Genomic DNA, 19,378 nt, shown 5'->3' with positions numbered 1-19,378 from the left:
TAATGGGCTCACATGAGCGCTGACCCGTCTCACATCCAGGGCCTTTCATTCTCATGCTACGTGGAAAAGAGATGTGGCTACAAGAAGAGTATCAGCCTCATAACAATCAAGGCAGGACAACAAATCATAACTGCTCTGTCATATTGAAAGGTCAAAGGTTGGCTCATCTCTGAAACCAGGGCATAGGCGACCCAGGCAGCCACCTAGGGCACCATCTGCTGGATGAATTGCGCTTTCATTTTTTAACTCATGCTCCCGCCATCTACAGCCAGGGTAGGGGGGCTACAAAAATACTTTTATCAGTAACAAAGGAATATGTTACTTAAACAAAAGAGGGTAATATATTAGTCATTAATCATGACAATTGAAGTAACTCAAGTTACAGTTGCGACTGTAACCGGGGCGACGGTAGCATAGTTGGTGGAGCGGGTCGTTTTGTGATCGGAAGGTCATGGGTTTGATTCCCAGCCCCCACATATGCACACTGTCGTTGTGTCCTTGGGCAAGACACTTCACCCTCCTTGCCTCCAGTGTCTGCGTACATTGGTGGGTGAATGGGTGACTGGTTCTCTACTTTAAAGCACTTTGGGCCTGATAAAGGTAGAAAAGCGCTTTATAAGTTGAGACCATTTACCATTTAAATGTCCATCCATCTATTTTCTTCCACTTTTCCGTTTCCAGCCCCTCTGGCTCCCCCTGCAGGTGGTGGGTCCACGGGAGGACCGGGCCTGTTGGTCTCTCATAAGGGGCGTCTGAACCGCTCTTTGTCTGACCCGTCACCTTGGACCTGTTTGCCATGGGAGACCCAGGATCACTTGGGCGCTCAAACCCCCTCCACCATGTTAAGGTGGCGGTTCCAGGAGGGGCCACTTAAATGTACAAACAAAAAAAGGCCAAACTCCGCCCAAATACTGTGCATAATGAGTTCATGTACAATTTCTACTCAGCAGGCGCCGTTTACCCCGATTACGAGACTACGTGAAGGCAGCGTTAGGCAGACTCATGGTCAATGGTCTCCACTTATATAGCGCCTTAACCAAGTGCATTTTCTCCAGTTTGGCTCTACCCAAATCTGAGCCTATAGACCAGAGTAATACCTCATTTGAAAGCCAAGACCTACAAAAACCTTTTCCTAGCATTGTTGCTGTGTTGTCGTCACTTTTTTTCACATTCTTTTCTATCTTGTTTTTTGCCACTTTTCCGTTGAGTTTTTGTCACTTTTTTGCTGCTTTTTTGGTTTGTTGACTTTTCATCCTCGTTTTCTTGCCGTTTTTGTCTCTATTTTTATCAAGAGGCTTTTAGATTTGGGTAAAGCCAAACTGGAGAAAATGTGCTCGGTTCAGGTGGTGGTAAAAGGATAAACTGTGTATTTCTGCTATATTGTATTTAAACAATGAATAACATGTAACTTGGGTGTGTTTTATATTTGACTCTCGCTCTGCCCTCTGCTGGCCAAATTATTTAGGGTTGATGTCGTGGATGTAGAAAGTAAATACAATGTTCTTATGTTTCATGTTGCGCAACACTGTGTAATATTTCCTCACTTTAACCAAGCTTTATTGTTGCATTGTCGCCGTGTTTGTATCACATTTTGATGTGTTTTTTTTAAATCGTGTTTATGTCTCTTTTTATTGCTTTTTTTGGGGTCACTTTTTGTCAGGTTTCTATAGCCACTTGTTGTGTTTTTGTCTCTTTTTTTTCCCGTTACGTTTTTTTGTCACTCTTGTGTGGCTTTTCCATCACTCTTTATTCATGTTTTTAATTGTGTGATTGTTGCTTTTCCGGCACATTGACACTTTTTCCCAAGAAGGTTCAGATTTGGGTAAAGCCGAACTGGAGAAAATGTGCTTGGTTCAGGTTAACATCCAAATACATACATTTATATATAAAAAGTGTGTTGAGAATTAATCATTTTGAAATCAGCAGCTCGAAATGCTGGACTTTACATCTTACTCCCACAAGAGGGCAGCAGAACGCTGTAGCCCAAGGATGGCATGTCTGCTGTTTGGAGGAAATCTCACGTTCAATTTAATTTGTTACAAGATATTTATACTAGCCGTTCTGTCAGTTTAACCTCTTAACCCCCACCTGAACCGAGCACATTTTTTTAATGTTTGGCTTTACCCAAATCTAAAGCTTCTTGAAAAAAAAACGGTCAAAATAGTGACAAAAAATGAGACTAAAACAAGGACGAAAATGCAACAAAAGAGCGACAACATATATAATATGTGTCAAAAGCGTGTGTGATTTTTGACTTAAGTGGAATTCTTTCCTTTCTTTATTTAAGCTGCCCCCTAGTGGCTGGAATGAGCATTCTGGTTATTTCTTAAACAAAAAAAACATAACTCCGCAAAGGAATGGGCGAGAGACTTGATCTTTTTTTTGACATACTCAAGAATTTGTGCTCTACAAGTGAGGGGCCAGATTGAATCATCTCGCGGGCCTGCTGTAGACCCCTGTTCTTACACGTTACCTTCATAATAAAGTAGCGCAGTAACAGAACAAGCTACTTTTCCAGAGGAGAAACAAGCTCACTAAACAAGTTACTTTTTAAAGTAACGTTACCCAACACTGGCTAAATCCCATAAATCACAATCACAAAGTGCCATTATCTATCCGTCATTTCCACATAACAATCTGTACAAATGAGTGAAGCACTGACATTACTGATCCCATGTGAATGCCCATAAAAATGACCTGATGCCCTGGGGAAACTTCCTTTACAGATGTTCTGATTCTAATCCCCTGCAAATTTGGCTAAAGAATGAAATAGTACCAAAGAGATGCAGGCTCCTCCTGCTGGCAGCTGTGGGAATAACAAATTAAGAAAAGTCATTTAAAGGCCTTTTTTTGCCAGTAGTGGAATGACATTGGTTTTGATATTTTGGGTTAAACACTGCATCTAATTCTAAAGCATTGTTATTCATTTCATGATCTCTCAGGTGTTACTTCTGTGACCGTGATGCTGAAAAGTGACCCTGCGAGTGAAATGTGTCGATAAACTCGTCCCTGTGAAGAACTGGGACGCCACGATTATGTGCAGAATAAGTCTGGAGTGGACACAACATTTTCATTTAGTGCCTTTCTGTTTTGTTGTTTGTAATAATAAAAGAGTTTTGGGCGTGGCTAACACACTTTTTACACATGAAACACTGACACCGTAGAAGAAGAAACAGCTGTATATACGACTCCAGGGAACAACATTATGACATGATTTCAAGCCTTTTTGGAGGAGAATTTGTTTTCCTCCTGGAACGTGACATTCATGGGCTCCAAATGTAATGACAGCCTCAGTCCCATATATTTGTATTTCATAAAATGTACTCAATACTAAGACTGGTGAGGGATACAGTCACACAACAAAAAAGCCTGCAAATTATCCAAGACATTTACCACTGAAAAAGTACAAATGTTTATTATTGTGGAATGTTTACATGTTTGGGAAGAAGCCGCGCTCATGCAGGAGAGGGTCCATCTCTCTACAAGAAAAGGCCTCGTTAGTGAGGGACCTCCTCGAGAAAACCCTTGGGTCACAAGGCCAGCGATGCCCTGAGGCAGAGTAGAGCTGATGTCCAAGCACTAAACGCCCTAAACAAGGGTCTGAACGAGGAGAACGACCGGCGTCAAGCCAGAGAGGAGCTCAGCACCACAGGACACACGGGGGACAAACAACGCCTGGGGAGACTACAGGAACCAGAGAGAGAACGATGCCGACCATAGCAGGCCCAACGTTCAAGGCCGGGGGAGGAGTAACGGCGGTCACTGGGCCTGAGGGGGGCACCTCTCTCGAGGCTTGAAGGAACATCTTTCTCGAGGTTTGAAGGAACATCTCTCTCGACGTCTGAGAGGAACATCTCTCTCGACGTCTGAGAGGAACACATATTTCACGTTGTCTGAGGAGGACGGATCTATCTGTCTTTTCTATCCACTCTACTCTAACAGCATTGTACTGTATTGTACTGTAAAAAACCCTATTCTTTCTCTCCTTTATTTCTGTCATTGTGTCCTTGGGCAAGACACTTCACCCGCTGGTGTATGAATGAGTGTGAATGAGTGAGTGGTTCCTTTGAGTGCCTCAGGCAAGTACAAAAGGCGTTACATATATGGGACCATTTACCAAACCTCTCCCTGTCTCATTTCTCTCTCTTTCTCAGGCTTCTCTCTCCTCTTTTCATCATCTCTTTCTCCTCTCTCTCCTCTCTCTCGCTCCTACATCCTCATCCCTCTCTCTGTCCTCTACTCTCTCCCTCAGTCCTCCATCTTCTCCCCTGAAAACCATCTCGTTTTAAATCCGCAGACCTCCTCGCTCTCGCCTGTAGTCTCCTTGTCCTGGAGCAGAACCTGTGTGTCCTCCCTCATCGCTGAACATCACGCTCCTCAGCTGTGACTCTGACCCCTGACTTCTCCTCTCATCGCTGAACATCACGCTCCTCAGATGTGACTCTGACCTCTGACTTCTCCTCTCATCGCTGAACATCACGCTCCTCAGATGTGACTCTGACCCCTGACTTCTCCTCTCATCGCTGAACATCACGCTCCTCAGATGTGACTCTGACCCCTGACTTCTCCTCTAATCGCTGAACATCACGCTCCTCAGATGTGACTCTGACCCCTGACTTCTCCTCTCATCCCTGAACATCACGCTCCTCAGCTGTGACTCTGACCCCTGACTTCTCCTCTCATCGCTGAACATCTATTTGTCTTTGTCCCTCTGTTTCAGTCGTATCACAGTCTTCAGCCTTGCCCCCGGAGGAACCACCGTCCAACAGCAACTGCTACATCACTCCCTGTTTGGGTAAAAACCAGGACAGACAGGTGTAGTTGTAATGTAAACATCATGGGCAGCACGGTGGTGCAGTGGTTAGTGCTAGCGCCTCACAGCTAGAGGTTCCTGGGCTCGATTCCCACCTGGACGGGGCCTTGTTTACCAGTGGGATTCATTTTAACCTTTGAAATGTGCGTTATGTCAATGAAACCTGGTGCCACAATTCATGAAGAGAGGCAAAGATATTTATGGTGACTGCTTGTTCCACTGGCCTCATTTCAAGACAGTCCAAACTGCTCAAGATCAGCGTAAAGTGACATCATTCATTTCCCAAAGATAAGATCCATTTTGTCCATTTCATCCCAGTAGTTTTTATAAAGGACCATCGAAGGTTCTGGAAGGGTCGTTTTTCTTTCTGAGGGTGACCTGCTTTGCTCCTCCTCTGTCTCCTTCTAAAGCTGGAGATTTCAATTCACTCAAGAGCTAAAGTTTCACATTCAAAACCCGTCTTAACCTTTGCATTCTCTGGACCGAGAAACCAAGTCTACTTCTTCTGCCTCCGGTTTCCACAAGGACTTAAAACCTGTCATACACACCTTAAGAGGGGATCATGAGTGGTTGAAACTGACTTCTGCAGGTGGAGCTGGCCGTGGTTCTGAAGTAGTACCTTGGCCCCAGCCTGGGCTGGATGTGGCTCAAGTGTGCCCAGGAGGACGGGCCCCTTCTCTGAGAAGCTGGCTGTGGTCCTGAACCCAGATCTCGGCCTGGATCTGGACTCCCCTGGTGCGGCCAGGCTCCAGTTAAGGATGGGGCTCCCCTGTAGCCTAGGGTACAGAGGAGGCAGCAGTGGGGCTGGCTTAGGGTTAGGGGGTCTAGATAAGGAGCAGGGCTGGTGAGGAGGCAGTGGGGAGGTTGACTTGATGCCACCTGTAGAAAACCTTAGACAGGAACGACATATTAAAAACTCCCTCAGAAAACAACTTGTTATTGTTAGGTCCATTACTATTGTTGTAAGGTCATAAAAAAGAATCGCAAAGAGATGGACGTTGGTAGTTTAAGGACATTTTCCCTGGTTCAGAGGTAAACATCTCTTGAAATAAAAAAATAAATTGCCAATGAGACAAATTTTTCAACCAATGGCAAAGAAGTTAATCTAAAATAAAGACAAAATGTATTGAAACAAGTCAGAAACAAGTAAAAATATCGGCCCTCGCCGATCGCCCTGCCCAAAGCAAGGGGCGCTTCATGCCCTGTTGTCTCCCTCAATCTAAAAATACAGTATTGCTACTGCCTTTAAGTTTGTTTGTTTTTTAAGTTTTTTTCCCCTAGGTTCTTAGTTTTAGGATTTTTGGAATGCATTTCGTGTCCTCTCGGTATCTGACAAAGTTTTTGTCAGAAAACAAAATAGTTTTTTGACAATGCTGAGAACTCTGCGCTTAATTTTGGTTGACATTATACAGAGAAAAATGTCTATGAATTTGTATCACACTATGTCTGCAAACTGAAGTATATTTTTACATTTTACTTAGGGATGAAAATCCACAAAGGTTATCCAAGTGCACTTAAAGATAAGATGTTGGTTCCAGATAATTGTACATAATTGCCTGTATGTCCAGCACTTTCAGCCACTGTCACTCACTGCACATTTGATCCAAGTTCCTAATGAGTAATGAGTTCCAAACACAAAGTGTATCTGTGGAACAGGAGGGAGTGCGGCTCCCTGGGATTTCTGCAGCCGCCTCTGTCTAAATAATGAATGAGATCCACGGTTAGATAAAAAAAGTAAATTCCACGGCGGCGTTACAAGGACGTGGGCTGCGGTGAATACTAACCAGGCTGTAGAACATACGGGGACGAAGAGCACATGATCCCCTCACGTCAAAGAGTTACAACGTCTTTTTTCATTTACCTACAGAAAAAGTATGTAAATGGGTTTACAGACAATACTGTATATTTCACATACATTTGCTACAAATATTACTGGTTTACCCTGTTAATATTTATTAAACTGTTTTTACAGATCACTTCTGTAATATTATGTACAGTTAAGAATGTAGACTTCACAGTTAGATATACTTATGGCTCCAGATTATATTTCTAATAGTGAAACCAGTTTATTGTAACACGCATCAAATAACAAATGACGTGATGAAAGTGCAGCACAAAAGTAACAAAAATGTGACAAAAGAGCACAAAAAAAAGAACCAAAGTGCAGTAAAAGAGTGACAAGAACTTAAAAAAAAAAAGTGGCAACAACTTGAATCAATGATAAAGCCACAAAAAAGGCAGGAAAGGAGGAACAAAAAAGTGCGAAAAAGTAAAAAAAAAAAAAAAATACTTACTTATACTACTTATTAGCAATACTAATAATATATGTATAATAATGTCACGAAAATGCGAACAAACACTGTAAGAATGTTTGTTTGTTTTAAGTTTGTATCATTTAATTGTCACGTCTCTTTCTTTGGAAACGTCTCTCCAGGTCCCTGTCACTGCACAAATGTATTTGTAATTCCGCAAAACATCTCTGCATCTTTCATTTCCTTTTTCCTTTTGATGTTCAAAACCAGTACACTATTGAGCAAAAGAACCTAACTTTTTTTTGGTTTGTTTCAGACCATCGTTTTTGTGTTTTTGGCGAATGTTTGCAGTAAAAATAGTTGTCATTGAGTAGGTCTAATACAGCTGGAACCAGATGTTTACATACACTTCATAAAAAGACACATTTGCATCTTTTTCTCACTGTCTGACATTTTTTCTTTCTTTTTTTTTAGATAACTTAGAATATTAAAAAAATATTTCTATTCATCAAATACCAGAAGAATGAGAGAGAATTGTATACACCATTTTTATTACTTTTACAAAACCAAAAAGTTTACATACACTAAGATTTCTATACCTTTAAACAAACTTTAAAGCCCAGATGACGATGTCATGACCTTGGAAGCACAAGTCTGGTTCATCCTTGGGTGTAATTTCAAGAAGGTCCAGGTTCATTGGTTAAAACAATGATGGAAATGACCAGTCATCATACAGATCAGAAAGAAGGGGGGTTCTGTGTCTCAGAGATGAACGTGCTGTGTCTGAAATGTGAAGATCAACCCAAGAACAAATGCAAAAGACCTGGTGAAGATGCTGAACCTGGTAAGAGTGAAGCAAGTCCTGCACCGACATGGGCTGAGAGGGAACTCTGCAGGAAGAAGCTCTTACTCCAAAAGAAACATCAAAAAGACAGACTGGAGCTTGCAAATGAAAAAGGATAAAGACTTTGCACTCTGGTCACCTATGTTGTTTTTAAAGTGCATTAAAAATAAAGTTGGATTGGATTGGATAATGACCATCGTTATGTTTGGAGGAAAAAAGGAGAATCTCGCAAGCCTGAGAACACCATCCCAACTGTGAAATGCGGGGGTGGCAGCATCATGCTGCGGGGTTGTTTTGCAGTGGGAGGGGCTGGTGCACTTCACTAAATCGATGACATCATGAAGAAAGAACTCTATGTGGAAATATTGGAGCAACATCTCAAAACATCAGCCAGGAAGTTAAAGCGTGGGCACAGATGGGTCTTCCAAATGGACAATGACCCAAATCTCAATCCAGTTTAAATGTATGGGCAGAGCGGAAAAGGCATAGGCACACAAGGTGGCCTACAAATGTGTCTCAGTTACACCAGTTCTGTTTGGACGAATGGACCAAAACTCCTCCAACTATTGTGAGAAGCTTGTGGAAGGAAATCCAAAACGTTTGACCCAAATTATACAGTTTAAAGGCAATGCTACGAAATTATATAAAGAAATGCAAATGTGTCTTTTTATGAAGTGTGTGTACACATATGGTTCCCGTTGTATATGTTAAAATCGGGTGGTCTTTGTGTGGTCATGCTGTTCACTCTGTTTTTGCACATCTGTAATGTAGGCTTATACCGAGGTTTAGCACTTCCAGACCTGTGACCTGCTGGAGAGGAGAGAACCAGGAAGTCCAGCAGGTCTCTGCGGTGCATTCGCTTCCCTCCGCTGCTGCTGGATTATTCATGCACTCGGTCTAAATGTGAACTACAACGGGACTGACCTCCTGCCCACTTCCCAAACCTTCGCCCTTTCCCTCAGCAAGAATAAAAACAAAACAAGTCTCACAAGAAGTTTGACCACTTTGGGCACTTTGGGTTGTTTGAGCTAAAACCAGGGAACATACAAGGATTTTGGGCCCGATCTTGTGTTTCTAAACACAGTGGGGGGGGGGGGGGGGGGGGGGGGGGGGGGGGGCAATACGTGCTTTTGGATCACGTATTGGCTGAGTATATTCTTTTTCTCTCGGACAGAGTGTATTTTCTCTAGTTTAATCCAAATCTACAAGCGTTATGACCAGAGCTTGCAACCCATAGGCCAAAGTAATGCCTCATTTGAAAGCTAAGACCTACATAACTAAGCTGAACAGACTTTTTTCCTCGCGCTGTTGCCGTGTTGGGGTCACTTTTTGGGTAAAGCCGAACTGGAGAAAATGTGCTCGGTACAGGTGGGGGTTGAGAGGTTAACTCACAGTGGGATAAATAAAGTCAAAGCACATTTATAATTTAAAGAGCCCACATTTCTTTACAATTTGACAAGAAAGACACAGTAAAAACCTGAGCACAAATATATATGTACTAATAGGCAAACACTAAAAACAATAATAGGTGTTCAGCTCAGCTCTTGTTAAAAAGCCAGGGAGAAAAAGCGCGTCTTAAGGAGAGATTTAAAGTTCTCCAAACTGTTCCACAGGAGAACATCTCTCTGTGCTGCTGGTTACAAACCACGCCTCAGTCCAACTCTTTCTTTTAATAAGTGTCTTGATTCGACCTCGACCTCCCGATCCTTAGATCACCCGCTCTACCTCTCCACAGACGGCTGAGAATTTTATCCCACGGGAAAAGTGAATATTTGGTATATAATATTCTGAGGTGTTTGTCACTCTTGGCCCCATGGATCCTCTCCTCATACAGGCCTTACGTGTAAGTTTAACTTTTGTAAGAAGCTGTGAAATCAAACAAACAAAATTCAAATTTCTTAAAATAACAAAAAACCTTAAAGTATCATTAAGTGTAAGACTGTTTGACAGGATAAACTACTGTTGTTCCCCAGGTGGACAGCAGGTGGCAGTAGAGCTCCACTTATGGACCACAATGTTCCTTCAGTCTGCTGGCGCTGTGAGGAGGCTGCAGACTGGAACAAATACACACACGCCTAGACCTCTGACTGATGCTCCACTCTGACATCTTCCCATTGAATTAAGCAAAAGTTCGACCAGGGACCAGGAAGTGCGCTCACAATTACGCAGCAGAACCACTCATGTCAGCCTGAACTCTGCCCCGCTCCAAAGCTCCCCACAACACGCCACGTGGAGCTACATTTTCTCACATGCTTTTTTTCCTGCCATTTTGTGATCATCACTTTTGCCTCGGTTGTTTGTTCCCTTGTTTTGTTGTCTTCTCTCTGGTCTAGCCCTGTTTCATTTTTAGTTTTCAGTTTTCGTTCCTCCTGTCCATCATCTTAGCTCTGGATAGTTGTTCTTTTTGGATTAAGACCTTTTCTGTTATTAAACATCACCCGTTTTTGTTGCAGTGCTGCCTTTTGGGTTTACTTTCATCTTTCATTCAAACCATGACACATACATTATTATTTAACAAGAGGCAGTATCGACCTAAACCACAAAGCCCCTGGAACTGATTCAGCCCTGCCCCGAAGAAAACGTCACGATAGTCGTCACAAAACGCCGTGTCAAAGAGAGTCATCCTCTGTAGTCTGTAGATGAAGTGTGGAACGTTTCGCCTCTCGTCAGCGACACTGAGGTTCTGAGCCAAGCGAAACTCCTCCTTGTGGTCTTCATCTGGGCTGCGGGCTGAGCTGAACCTTAGTGTCGCTGTGTCTACAGAATGTGGTCTTTGTGTGTGCCCTTAGTCACGCAAAACAACCAAAGATGTTGTTAGCATTTGGTCTCTCCCAATGTATTCCTATAGCTCCAAACGGGGGTGAAGTTAGAAGCGACCAAGCTCTTCCACGGGCACAAAGACCAGACAGGTACGATCAACTCATCTACGCTCAGGTAAGAACAGATCTCAGTATGGAAAAACGGAGGCCTGTTCCTTCAACATCCAAAGAAACATTTTCTTGAACAACTTTAATAATCCAGAAATGAAACGTTTTCTCAATTGCAGCAAACAAAAAGTTAGCGTCTTGTATTCCTGCAGCGTGTTTGTTTTTCTGAGTGAGCAAATGTGAGTGCAGCTCTGTGCTCTTCCTGGGTACCTCCAGAGCCCAGAATACTCAAAAGCAGAGCAGGATTCCTCACACATGTGTGAAAGTCCAAACTACAGGAAAACCACCATCAGTTTCAAAGCTTCACAAACGGCCATTTTGCACAATATGCCACCTTTAAAGGGACTGGATGCAAGTTGGTCATTTTTATGCTCAGTACTGCCACCTCAGGTCTTACGCGTAACTGCAGTCTCTATATTAAGCTATATTAAGACGGCACTTCAGACCCAAAGTAACACCTTTCTGAGTGACAGTGTGGTAAACAGGTATGAGCTCTTTAAGAAAAGGTCATCAACTTACAATCGACTTTTCCTCCCTTTGAAATTCTTCTATTGCTTTAATACTAACTTTTAAAGGTGCATTACACAACTTTTTATGCAAAAAAAAGTTGATATTTGTGTGTATTTGAGCTTGTAGTGACCCAGTGGCTGTATGAGTGGTCACATGACACCTTTACTTTCCATCACAGTGGTCTCTACAACACTCCAGGATCAATTGTTATGTACGCACAAATATTTTTTTCCACATAAAAGTTGCATCTTTAACCTTTTACCAGCCACCTGAACCCAGCACTTTTTCTACAGTTTTACCCAAATTTAAAAGCTTCTTGAACAAGGCGCCAAAACAGAGATGAAAAAGTGCTGGAAAAGCAACAATACCACAATAAAAAAGCAACAAAAACACAACTAAAAAGCCACAAAAAAGCATAAAAAAGTGATAGAAAAACAACAATAACACACACAACTAAAAAGCGACAAAAGATCTTCAAAAACAGGTACGAGAGATCTACACTCTATCCCCCGATGTTTCCGCTGCGCTTGGTTCCAAACTGATGACTCTGACGTGAAGGAGCAGATTTGGAAGTTCGGGTCGTAGCATCTCTCCCACTTACATTCTGCACTGAGACACAAACTTCATCTGTGGCCGAAAAGCAAACTTTCTGAAGAGTGAGGCCGCACTGCGTGCTGTGAAACGGTATGATTCCGTCTGACTTTTAGGGTAGAAGCCTTAAGTGTGGTAAGATAAAGCCTCATTCAGATTCCGGCGGCGTGCGGAGCGGAGCAGCGGAGCAGGAGCTGGGCCGTAATAGAAAAGATGTGGAAAGTCTCTCGCTCTCACCAACCGTTGGTAAAGGTCATTATGGCTCGTACAGGAGGCAAGACGACTGTGGGTCCTGAGTAGGGCTGGGTACTGCTAAATGTTTTTTCAATACTTAGACGATACTTGGTTTTCGATACCTATACTACATTATTTGTCATTTATTATACGGCTCTTCACAATGCAAGTACAACGCTCCATTGACTTGAATGGGAAATGTCATTATTTTCTGAGGACCTCTGAAAAAAATTATGACCGCAATGGCAACGGAGTTCGTGCTTGTAATTCAGGTCTTTCACATCACTCCTCACGTATTCGAGGACACTGTCTCTGTCCCCGTCGCTGCGAGAGAAGTTGGAGGAATCGCTCGTGAAGTTAACGTGAGTCCGACTTTCAACTTACCCATAGATTCACCACCATTCCTCCAACAGCACCTTCAAGCTACTAGCTACTAGCCTTGCTGCTAGACTAGCCAAACGTTGCCAAGCAACGCACAAACTTTTGGGAACTATTGTCGCGGAAATCATTATATAAACCTTTCGGCCTTCATAAAAGTGTATGAAGTTTATGTTGTGTGTGTTCAGTTGGCAAATTTCTATTATAAACTAATATATTAACTTCATAACACCATCAATTCAAACTTGGTTCCATCCATTATTTCCATTTTGTCGCTGAAACTTCTTGTTTTCGATCAAATAAATGACAGAAGAATTACAATACGTTTTGTTTACTTATACTTACTTGTATTGGTAATGTACAGCAAATGTCTCAAATGGGTTTCCCCGCTATTCACAATGTCACTCTAAAAGCTCGGAAAGTTGATTTTGCCTGATGTCTATTATGAAATTTCACACAAAGAAAGGTACCGTTTAATAATTGCATCCATCCACATTAGCATTCACATCGATCATTCCCGTTCCCCACTCGTCTCTTATTCATTCGTCTCCGTTTGCTCCTCTTCACCGCCATTAACCCCTAAATCATCATTCAAAAACCTACCTTCCATTATCACCTCCGTTTGTCTTCTTCAGCATCAGAGCCACTACCTCATTCTCCTCATTAAAGCTCATTCATTTGTCATTTCTGGTGTCTTTCCAAACAGTGACACACACACCATTTTAGTGCTAACAAAGTGGGGCGACGGTGGTGCATCTGGTAGAGCGGGTCGTCTCATGAGCGGAAGGTCGGGTGTCCGAATCCCAGCTCCTGAAGGCGCACACTGTTGTCGTGTCCTTGGACGCCTTGCCTCCAGTGTCTGCGTACACTGGTGTATGAATGAGAGAGTGACTGGTTCCTTGCTGTAAAGCGCTTTGGGGCTGATAGAAAAGCGCTACATTGCACTTTTCTGAGATGTCTGATGTATTTCCTGGGATCTGCTGGAGCCACTCCTCCAGTTTGGGGGTCACTGCCCCGAGTGCCCCAACGACCACGGGCACCACTGATGCCTTCACCCTCCAGGTTTTCTCCAGCTCTTCTCTGAGCCCCTGGTATTTCTCTAGTTTCTCATGTTCCTTTTTCCTGATGTTGAAGTCTTGGCATTGCTAAGTCGACCACAACAGCTTTCCTCTGCTCTTTGTCACCACCACAATGTCTGGTTGGTTCATTATCATTCTGTCCGTCTGTATATGGAGCAGGATCTTGGCTCAGTCATTCTCGACCACCTTTGGAGATATGCATTGGAAACTGCCAAACAAAGGCTCCAAGCCTTTTCCAGCCGCCTAAAGAGGTACACAAGAGACAACGAAGCCAGACGAGTAAACCGTCTGTTCGCAACTCAACCAGCAAAAGTGTACGCTCAGTGGCAGGGTAACAATAACAGAGCAGACCCACCAAGGCTGGAAACTGAACAGTACTGGAAAGGCATATGGGAGAAGGAGGCAGCACACAACAGTGATGCACAGTGGCTGGTGGCTCTGAGAGAGGACCACAGCAACCTCCCTGAACAGAATCCAGTTACCATCACAGTGACAGACGTCCAAGAAAGAGCCTCAGTTATGAAAAACTGGACAGCACCAGGCCGTGACATGATACACGCCTACTGGCTTAAGAAACTCACAGCACTCCATGAGCGCTTGGCAGCACAAATGAACCAGCTGCTGAGGGATGGGAATCACCCTGAATGGTTAACCGAAGGGCGCACAATCCTGATCCTGAAGGATCCCTCAAAGGGTACAGTCCCATCCAACTATCGGCCAATAACCTGCCTCTCCACAACGTGGAAGCTAAGAGCGGCTAAGATAAGCGGGCACATGGATCAATACATGAGCACAGCTCAGAAGGGAATCGCTAAAGATACCAGAGGTGCCAAACACCAGCTCCTGGTAGACAGAACAGTCGCTCGAGACTGCAGAACCCGACACACTAACCTGAGCACTGCCTGGATTGATTACAAGAAAGCCTACGACTCAATGCCACATACTTGGATCATTGAATGCCTGGAGCTCTACAACATCAACAGGACTCTAAGAGCCTTCATTGCAAACTCGATGAGGCTGTGGAAAACCACCCTTGAAGCCAATGGCAAGCCACTTGCACAAGTCTCCATCAAATGTGGCATATTCCAAGGAGACGCCCTGTCCCCACTGCTGCTCTGCATAGGTCTGAACCCCCTCAGCCAAATAATCAACAAGACTGGCTATGGATACCGACTCAGGAACGGGGCCACCATCAGTCACCTCCTCTACATGGATGACATCAAGCTGTACGCTAAGAATGAGCGAGACATCGACTCACTGATCCAGACCACCCGGATATACAGTGCAGACATTGGGATGTCATTCGGACTAGAGAAGTGTAGTCGGATGGTGACTAAGAGAGGGAAGGTAGTCCACACAGAAGGTCTCACTCCCAGAAGGAACAATAGCAGACATTGAGGACAGTTACAAGTACCTCGGAATCCCACAAGCAAATGGCAACCTCGAAGAGGTGACAAGGAAAGCGGCTACAGCCAAATACCTCCAACGAGTAAGGCAGGTCCTAAGAAGCAGCTCAATGGCAAGAACAAGTCCCGGGCAATAAACAGCTACGCCCTACCAGTAATCAGATACCCTGCAGGAATAATAAGCTGCCAAAGGATGAGATACAGACCACAGATGTTAAGACGCGAAAGCTCCTAACCATGCACGGAGGGTTCCCCCCCAAATCCAGCACCCTGAGACTGTACGCTAGCCGTAAGGAAGGAGGCCGAGGACTAGTGAGTGTGAGAGCCACTATCCAGGATGAAACATCCAAGATCCATAAGTACATCAAGGACAAGGCTCCAACAGATGACGTGCTCAGTGAATGTCTCAGACAATGGGGAACAGAAGATGAGGTGCTGGAGGTCCCGACATGGGAGGACAAGCCCCTACACGGCATGTACCACCAAAACATAACTGAAGTGGCGGATATTCAGAAATCCTACCAATGGCTAGACAGAGCCGGACTAAAGGACAGCACAGAGGCTCATCATGGCTGCACAGGAGCCTTGAGCACCAGAGCAATAGAGGCCCAGATCTACCACACCAGACAAGACCCCACGTGTAGACTGTGCAAAGAGGCCAATGAGACAATCCAGCTTTACATAACTGCAGGGTGTAAGATGCTGCAGGGAAAGCTTACATGGAGCGACATAACCAAGTGGCTGGTATAGTGTACAGGAACATCTGTGCAGAGTATGGGCTGGAAACCCCCAGGGTCAAAGTGGGAAAACCTCCAAAGGTGGTCGAGAATGACCGAGCCAAGATCCTGTGGGACTTCCAGATACAGACGGACAGAATGGTAATGGCGAACCAACCGGACAAAGAGCAGAGGAGCCGCTGTGGTCGACATAGCAATACCAAGCGACTTCAACATCAGGAAAAAGGAACACGAGCAACTAGAGAAATACCAGGGGCTCAGAGAAGAGCTGGAGAAAACCTGGAGGGCAAGGCAGTGGTGCCCGTGGTCGTTGGGGCACTTGGGGCAGTGACCCCCAAACTGGAGGAGTGGCTCCAGCAGATCCCAGGAAATACATCAGACATCTCGGTCCAGAAAGTGCAGTTCTAGGAACAGCAAAGATACTGCGCAGAAGCCTCAGGAGGATGAGGAAGGGTTTTGGTGTTAGTGTAAACGTCTGTAAACTGTAAGAAATAAAACAAAAAATACTGTAAAACTAACTCTGATGATTCTAAAGAAAGTGCCATTAAAACACTGTACTCACAGTGGAACTGGTCACTAAACAGAGTGAAGCTGTGTTTCATTTTAGCGTGCTAATAATCGTGAACAAACGTCCATAAGATGTGAGACAGGCCTCAACTCAACTTCAAGTCCAGGTTGAAAAGTTGTTTTTATTTGTCTATTTGGCAATTGAAGGTACTTTATCTGCACTCATTATTATAGTCATTCATTTGTTTTATTGGTGATCAGCAGGAGATGAAACCTCGGGCAGAACCTGATCCACTCCCATGGTCCGACAGGCTATAGATAGAGCCAGGGCTGATAGGAGTCCCTCTGCAGATCAGGCTGGAGCCTGCAGAAGAACGTCCGGTCCTTGTTGGAGCTTCAGTTCCTGTTGTCCAGTCCTCCGCAGATAGGAATGGAGACTTCAATACTAATGTCCGGTCAGTCAGTCATCACAGGGGCATCAAGCATCTGAAACAGAAAAGGTGGACACCATGTGAATAACAATGAACAGACTACAGATAAAGGAAATATTAAATATAATATAAATTGAACTGAAAAGTTGAAAGACAGTATTGCAGTAAGAGGAGCTAATAAACAAGCCCGGGACAGGTAACAATTGCCATTTTATTCTGTCAAAGTTTTCTCTGTGGATTCTGGTCACCAATCTAATTGGATCTACTTTTGGGCCATCTGGAATTTTGACCAGAATCCAAAATGGCCACCAAAAGTCATAAATTGCTGCTAATTTGCCTAGAGCAGGCATTTGCATAAATGTAGGCCTTTGTCACCTAATTAGGTAATTCTTTGGCTGAGAAAAAGGATTCTGTTGCTTAGATACTTGAATCATTCATTCATTCAATCATCTTCGTCTTGCAAATCCAACATGGCTGCCCGGGATGTCCTATACAACGCCATAGCTCATGCTAGGGCTATGGCAATAATTGAGACTGCACAGCTCGTCTCATTCATTAGTTCAGCAGGTACTTGCTACAAAAGAATATAATTAAATACACACATTTGAAGTGCCACTGTAACGCTATCGAGACTCATGTCCCCTCTGACTTCATTCAGTGACAATAATAAAAAGAGGGGAAGCTCAGCAGCATGTCTAAGATAAGGACCAATCTTTTCAGACCAGGTTTGCACTTGTTGCAGAGTGAGCAGATAAACAGTGGATTTTAAAAGATAACTCGCCCCATAAGCACTTTAATAAAGAGCACAAATAAACCAGTTAAGACATGGCTAGCAGCAGAGCTAGCATTAGCATTTGACCTGTTGTACAAAAACAACAACATACCTTAGAAAAGTTCCATGTTATCACTGATCCAAAGGGGCAAAAAATTAATATCCCAAGGCTTTTATCATCATAGCAACTTCACCGTTCCGTCCCCCAGGGCCGAGCTGAGACGGCAGAGGAGTGAGGGGAGAGATAGTACAGGCTGCAGAGCGAGGACGAGCCAAATCATCCAAAAATAACTTTCTTTCAGTTGAGATGTTGATTGTGTTTTGTCTGTTAACAGTGAGATATAAAAAAAAGTTGAACTAACGAACTGCTGAACAATCTAATGAATGAGGCGGTGCTTTCATTTTGCCGTGCTAGCAAAACCGGAAGTCATTTTCAACGGGAGCCCCCAAACTCCAGTTGAGGGTATGAACTTTTAATAATGAAAAAAACACTTCAGTGAACGTATTGTATCTGACCAACGGCGATGACAATTCCAAAACTCAAAAAAAAAAAGCATCACAAACTTGCTAAATTTGTGATGCGTTATGCAATATGTGAGGGTAAAAAGCAGCACCAGATCACACCTGTGGAGGAACTGATCGTGATGAAATGCAACAAACGACCACTCGTGTCGTATGGATTTGGAGGATTTGTTGCAATAATTATTGGGTGTATTCCAGTGAAGTCACTTGGTCAGGTAGAAAACATTCAAACATTCAAGATGGCCCTCAAGGCCGTTCGGGCAGATCTCAAATGTACATTTCAGTTAGGCTGGTGTAAGTGACCAGAATCCATTGAGAAACCATTGACAGAACAAAACGGCAATTACCTGTCCCGGACCTGTCTATACCTGCTGGGGGGAGTACAGTACACCGAGCCTTATCCTAGGGCAGCTTTGCTTAGGCTTTGAGGTAGAGCTGTACAAAGCTGACCTCACCATAAGCTGTTTAGCGGAATGTGAAAGCACTTCCAATACCTTTGCGTTCCACTTGAGCTCGACAAAATAAAGTGGCGTTGCTGTACTGTACACAAGTTTGATCAAATAACCTGCTACATTTCAACTCTGCAGGACAGGCGCTGTACGTGGCTGTCTCCCGGAGCCGGGGCGGTGAGCCGGGGCGGTGACTGATGTGCAGAGGCCGCCGGGAGAGGAGCGCTTTCATGAATAAATGATGACGTGGAAACATAGGGGGCGCTCTGGGACCGGCAGAGTTACACGTCGATGGAATGAAAGCAGGTCGGGACCCGGCGGTCTGCTGGCTCTGGTCTGCGGGGAGAGAGAGGGGAACGGAGGAACAGTCAAACAAAGAATTCGGCTCTGGAGATACACACAAAAACACACACACACACGCACACACACACACGCACACACACACACACCAGGTACTGAGCATATGTGAGCCGTAACAGTAAGGCATGTGTTTTGAAACCTACAGTCAGGAGGTTCAGGAGGTGTCTACACCCCTCTGTTCATGTAGTTACGTTCTCCAATAAAATGCAACATACGATGAAAGTTTTTGGAATATTTGAATGTTGCAAACGACACTGCCCAATCACAACAAAGGCTCTTTTACCTGGATTTAACTAACTGTTCTTATCTGGGGTGGGTGCAGTTGGTTAAATCTAGGTTCAGCAACACTAAGAGCCCAAAGACTGAGATCATCTGATGCCCTGAACATCCATTGGTATCAACTTCTTCTTCCCTGATGATCTTAACCCCATTGAGAGTCTTTGGGATGTGCTGAAGAAGTGTGCCGTGGTCACACTCTCCCATGATCAATGCAAGATCTTGCAGATTTATTTATTTATTTTTTAAGTTTTAAATTTTATTTGAGCATACATTTTGCTCAAAAGGAG

The sequence above is a fragment of the Gobius niger genome (genome assembly GCF_951799975.1).
Source record: "Gobius niger genome assembly, chromosome: 19".
NCBI lineage: Eukaryota > Metazoa > Chordata > Actinopteri > Gobiiformes > Gobiidae > Gobius > Gobius niger.
Note: the sequence above shows the minus strand (reverse complement) of the source record.